This window comes from Crocodylus porosus, unplaced genomic scaffold, assembly GCF_001723895.1.
Source record: "Crocodylus porosus isolate Cpor-Errol unplaced genomic scaffold, CroPor_comp1, whole genome shotgun sequence".
NCBI lineage: Eukaryota > Metazoa > Chordata > Crocodylia > Crocodylidae > Crocodylus > Crocodylus porosus.
The window spans coordinates 36,823,402-36,828,588 of NW_017728912.1; the positions used below are offsets into that span (position 1 = coordinate 36,823,402).

The 5,187-nt window shown below is 43.8% G+C and overlaps 1 long non-coding RNA gene across 1 annotated transcript in view; it reads right to left on the reverse strand.

The window, feature by feature from the left end:
• LOC109309497 overlaps positions 1 to 14 on the reverse strand; it is a 4,858-nt gene extending 4,844 nt beyond the window's left edge. The window contains exon 1 of the long non-coding RNA XR_002100931.1: positions 4 to 14. This is a non-coding gene — a long non-coding RNA (uncharacterized LOC109309497). The remainder of the gene's footprint in view (positions 1 to 3) is intronic.
• Positions 15 to 5,187: the final 5,173 nt, after the last annotated feature.

Below are 5,187 nucleotides of genomic sequence, written 5' to 3' on the forward strand. Positions count from 1 at the left end.
CACCTTAGTTTGAGGCCATTTTGGCTGACATGAAATTCTAATTTTTTAATTTAGAATCTCAACTATAATACTATTCCTGAAATCAAAACTAATTTATTGAATTGGGGGAGGGGGGAGAATCCTCATAAAAGATGTCATTTTTTTCTGGGATTTTTCCTCTGGCATGAACCTTATTGGACAAAACAGTGATTTTTATATTGCAGTAATTAATACTTGGGAGGCCCCAATCACAAATGGAGACCAACTATACCTAGGTAATGTACAATGAGAAGACACGGTGGTATCCAAGCAAAATAGTTTTAAGTTTATGTTTACAACCTAGGTTTAAGTTTAGGTTTATAATGTCAAACTCCCCTTGTGTCCTGGGCTGCATCTGGACCATGGGGCTCCTTGCAGGCTAGATGAAGCCCGGGGCATGCAGTGGCAGCAGCTTCAGCTCTGGCACAGAGCACATAGCACAACTCTGCTCCAACTGTACACAGGAGCTGAAGCTGCTCCTGCTGTTTACCCCTTTGCCACAGTGACACCTCAAACTCTGACAGGGGGCAAAGGGCAGTGGCAACTCCAATATGGTGTAGCAACAGGACCAGGAGCTAAGAAGCTGGGACTGCAGCAGTGGCAATAGGCCAAATGGCTGGAGGACAACTGGAGCCATATCAGCCCTAGCTCCCCCGCCTGCCATAGACTGCCATGTATATCAGGACACAAACTACTCAGATTCTGCAGTGAGACACATCCCACAACTTCCAGTAGCACACCAGTAGTCCAATAGGCTATGTTGAGCAGGTCTGGCCTGCAGGCCATATATTTGACACCTCTTTGTCACATTTGACACCTATCAATAGAATTTTTGTTTTGAAAGGTAATGCAGACGTTTTATAATCAATTCGGAGTCTACCATACCTTTTCTATATTGTTTAGGTAAGAGTTAAAAACAGAATATACTTAGTCATGCAGAAAGTAGAAAACTAGTAATCAGCCATATGATCTTTTGCCTCAGAGCTCCTCACATAAGGTGGTCTGCAATCAAAGGCTGCTCTTGCACAGCATTAATTCTTTACTCATATAGCACTAAAAAAGGTAGAGAGAAGGGCAATTAAGATGATCTGGGACATGAAAGTGCTTCCATGTGAAGAGCGCTTATGTGCAAGCTGTCAAAATGCTAGAACTAGTGGAATTAAATGAAACTATTAGATATTAGGTCTTTTTCTACAAAGTGTGAAAAAAGGACTTTTTCCAAAGAATGTAATTTGTGAAATCCCCTGCCACAAGACATTGTAGCGGCTGATAACTTAACCGATTTCAAAAAGGAATTGGGCAAATTCTCAGAGGACCGGCCCATTAGTAGGTATTGAACATACAAGACAGGTGCAGGCCTCAAAATAGGAACTTTCTAAACTTCTGGAAGTGGAAAGGGAGCAGGAAGTGGAAAATACTGGACATGCCATGTTTACCCTTCTCTTTGGCATCAACACCCACCACACAAAGCAGAATACTGTGCTAGATGAACCTATGATCCAACCCAGGACAATGGCATTTCTTATATTACATAACAAACACGTTATTAATTGACATGGCACTATGAATAACCTACCTGTCCTACAGTGGTAGCAGCTGTTCTGCACTGGTCTTCTTAGTCTCCCTCCCTCAGGATATCTAATGAATTAGCCCTGAAGCAGAATAAGCAAAGGAATCTATTTTAGGAAGAAAATTTATCATGGTCCAGATCAGAGTTGTCCCGCTCATGGTTTGTAGGCTGAATGTGGTCCCCAGGCTCCTAGTCCAGGCGCCACACCTCCTTTGCTCTTTTTCCTGCTGCTGCTGCCACTGAAATCCCTAGACTCTCCCCTTCTTCCTCCAGCTTCCACTACCTACCTCAGTCCCTAACCCTGGGGATAGTGCACAGCAGGGCAGTCCTTGGGGCAAGGAAGCCTGTAGCTGCTGTGCTCAGTGGAAGCCACAGACTACACACATCCATGACCACATGGTGCAGCAGCAGTTGCCCACCCTGGAGCAGGGGACTGCACAGCATATTTCATCTGCCTACAGAGGCAAGGAAGAACACCTGCATGGTGTGGCGTGTCCACCCAGCACATCAGGGTCCTATGCAGGGCACCAGAGATGGGGCAGCTGGCATAGCAGGTCATGCAGCTCAGGGCCCCTGCAGCCCCCGACCAAAGGCTGGACAGTCCTAATCTAGATCAAATGGAGTTCTACCAAATGGATCAAAATTGCCTAAAAAAACACCCCTTTGGTCTGCAAGTACAGAAATCTATACAAATTGCTTCCCGCTTGAAACAAAGTATGCTCATCCTCCCCTGCAACTAGTGTAAGAATTGTAGCCACACAGCACAGTCTTTGCTAAGTGAACATGTCATAGGCATCTGATCTACTGGAGGGTGTGCATCTGCCAGTAATAACTACTTAAAAGCTTTTAGCAGGGAGCCTGTCAAAGTCAGCCAAATCTCCATTGCAGCTTCCCAAAATGATTATAATGAAATCTGTTCCAATGGCCATTTCCAATATGCAAGAAGCATAGTACTAAAGGCACTATACAAAACTAGACGAGCTTTTAAGGGTAACTTGGGTGTTAGGCACCCTTTTTTTTTTTTTTTGCTTGTCCGTCAGTTGGGGAATTAAAAGAAAATTTCACTGTACCTGGACATCTTTAGGGAATTAGACAGTGAACTACATTAATGGAATGATACTTTCCCTTCCCTGATTCCTTTCCCCAGATTTCCTTTGGGAAATGTCTTATAAGTATTCTTCTGTTTCCAGGGAAAAAGGACTGTACAAAGTGTCAGATTCATTATATTACACTTTTCCCACTCCTCCTCAAGGTACAGGAAACTTAACTCTGGCCTCATCTAGATAAGTATATCTATAGAAGTACACTGGGTGTTATTTACAAAGGAGGAAATCTGAGGTCAGTTAAGGTTTCTCTCTTCTAAGGAACTGGATGTAGGCACTATGGCTGCTTGCAGACATTAAAAACAATAAAGAAATAAAGAAAAAGCTTTAAACTCCACATACCCTCACGCTGAGACCAGCGCACGCCCAGAAGAGTCACAGTGTTAGCTGGACCTGGCTTGCTCAACATCTGTATAGACTGGGTGCTTTAGTGGAGGTTTTTTGGGGCAATTTTATTTAATAGCTGACTGAATCAGCTATTAGATAAAGGTGCCAAAAAGCCCTGCTGAAGCACCCAATCTATACAGACACTGCCAAGCCAGGACCAACTATCGGACTGATTCTCCCGGTAAAACATGTCTGGGGGGTTTTTTGGTTGTTTTGGTTTTTTGTTTTTGGGGGGGGGGGGTTCATGTCTGTCAGCAGCCTCTGTGTGCTTATTTGCAGAAAAAGAAAATGAGTTTGTTCAAGACTTGCAATTGCATGCTCTTTCACCCATGCTAAATGTAATTGGTACAGCTATTAGTACTGCCCTACATGGTAATTTCCATATTTTGTAGTGATGACATTGATGAGAGGTGCACTTGAGCTACTTTAAGTCTGTGAAGGATCATCCCAGGATTGCTTTTTCCCTTTTTCTTTAAGCAAAAGGGTGGAACAAATTTAGGAAGAGCTACAAAGATAGGCATGGCACATTTAATCAAAACAAACATGGGGTTGTAGGCACAGCACCACTATGGGAGAAATGGTGGTTGGTCATTGGTCAGGGAAAGATGTCTGTATGAGAAGATGCAAGAGAATCAATCCAAACAAAGTATACTTTGAGAAGACTATAAAGTAACTAGCAACAGACTGTCTACACTTAGAAAGCATAGGCGATTTTTTACAGCTGCTCCTTTTCAGCTACACCTTAGTTTAGGAGACAGTCTGAAGGATCATAACAAGGAAGAGTCCAATCTTATGACACAGAGAGATCAACGTAACTGAAGCAGAGAACACAGACATAATATAGAAATCAACAGCAGCAACTGGATGTTCCATTGCTTTGAAATCTAAGACTGCTTACAAGTGTATCTAAATGTCCACAAGAGCTTAGTAAATGGATAAAGACCGATTTTTTTTCAGGGGTGGGGGGAGAGGAATTAGTTTTTAAAATTCAATAATTTTAGATAAGTTTCTTTTTACAGATCTAAAACTAAGAACTTATGCTAAAGCATAAAATTATTGTACTCAATTCACAGAAAATCATAGAAAATTAAGGTTGGAAGAGAATTCAGGAGGTTATCTAGTCCATTGTCATCATCAGCAATCCCTCATGGTCAAGGATGACCGCTTTCACAGGTAAATGAGTCTGTTGAGGGCTAAGAAAGTCAATCCTAGAGCTACAGACTTTCTAACAAATGCCACAGGTGGTGGTTAAACAGAGGGTCAGACCATGGATCTTTCTGTCTTCTTTTATTTCTGTTTCAGTTGTTTTTCTGTCTCCAGGATGAAACAGTTTTCCTCAAAAGAAAAATATACCTTCTCTCACAAGGTATCACCATGTAGCCCTGTCCCCATTTAGTTTTTCCCAGTTTGTCATGCCAATGCCACACTTCTTAATGTTCACCCTGAGAATGTCCTTGAGGCGTTTCCTCTGGCCCTCGCATGTCTCTTGTCCTTGGCTCAGCTGGGAGCATAGCAGTTGTTTTGGTAAAGGTACATCGGGCATGCACACGCAGTGCCCTGTCCCCCATAGCTGCTGTTGAATAATCAATGTTTCTATACTGGTGGTGTTAGCATCAATGAGGACACTGGCATTTGTGTGACAATCGTCCCACTTTCTGCCAAGGAACTTTAGGGAGTAGCACTGGTGATGACATTCTAGGTTTTTCAGGTAGTCCCTATTAGGCCTGTGCGAGTAGGCACCTATTTGATCCGGCTTCGGATCCAGCCACTTCGGATACCAGCGATCTGATCCGGAGCTCCAGACTGGGTTCCTGTTTTGATCCAGCCAAAGTTTCAGAGCTGCTCCCTCACCATCCTCTTTGGAACCCCACCCCATCTGGTAGTTGAGGGCTGCCGAGTTTCAAGGTGATAGGTGCAGGAGTTTGGGGGAAACTGCACCTCCAGCTGCTGACAGGCAAAACTCATGACATGGGTGACCCAGTGTGTTAAGGTGCAGCAGGGTGAAAGCTGCAGGGATGGTAGCCCCTGCTGTGGCCACAAAGCCTGCCAGCTGTCCAAGAGATAGGTGCAGGGGTTCTGAGGCCCTGCACCTCTAGCGGCTGACAGGCA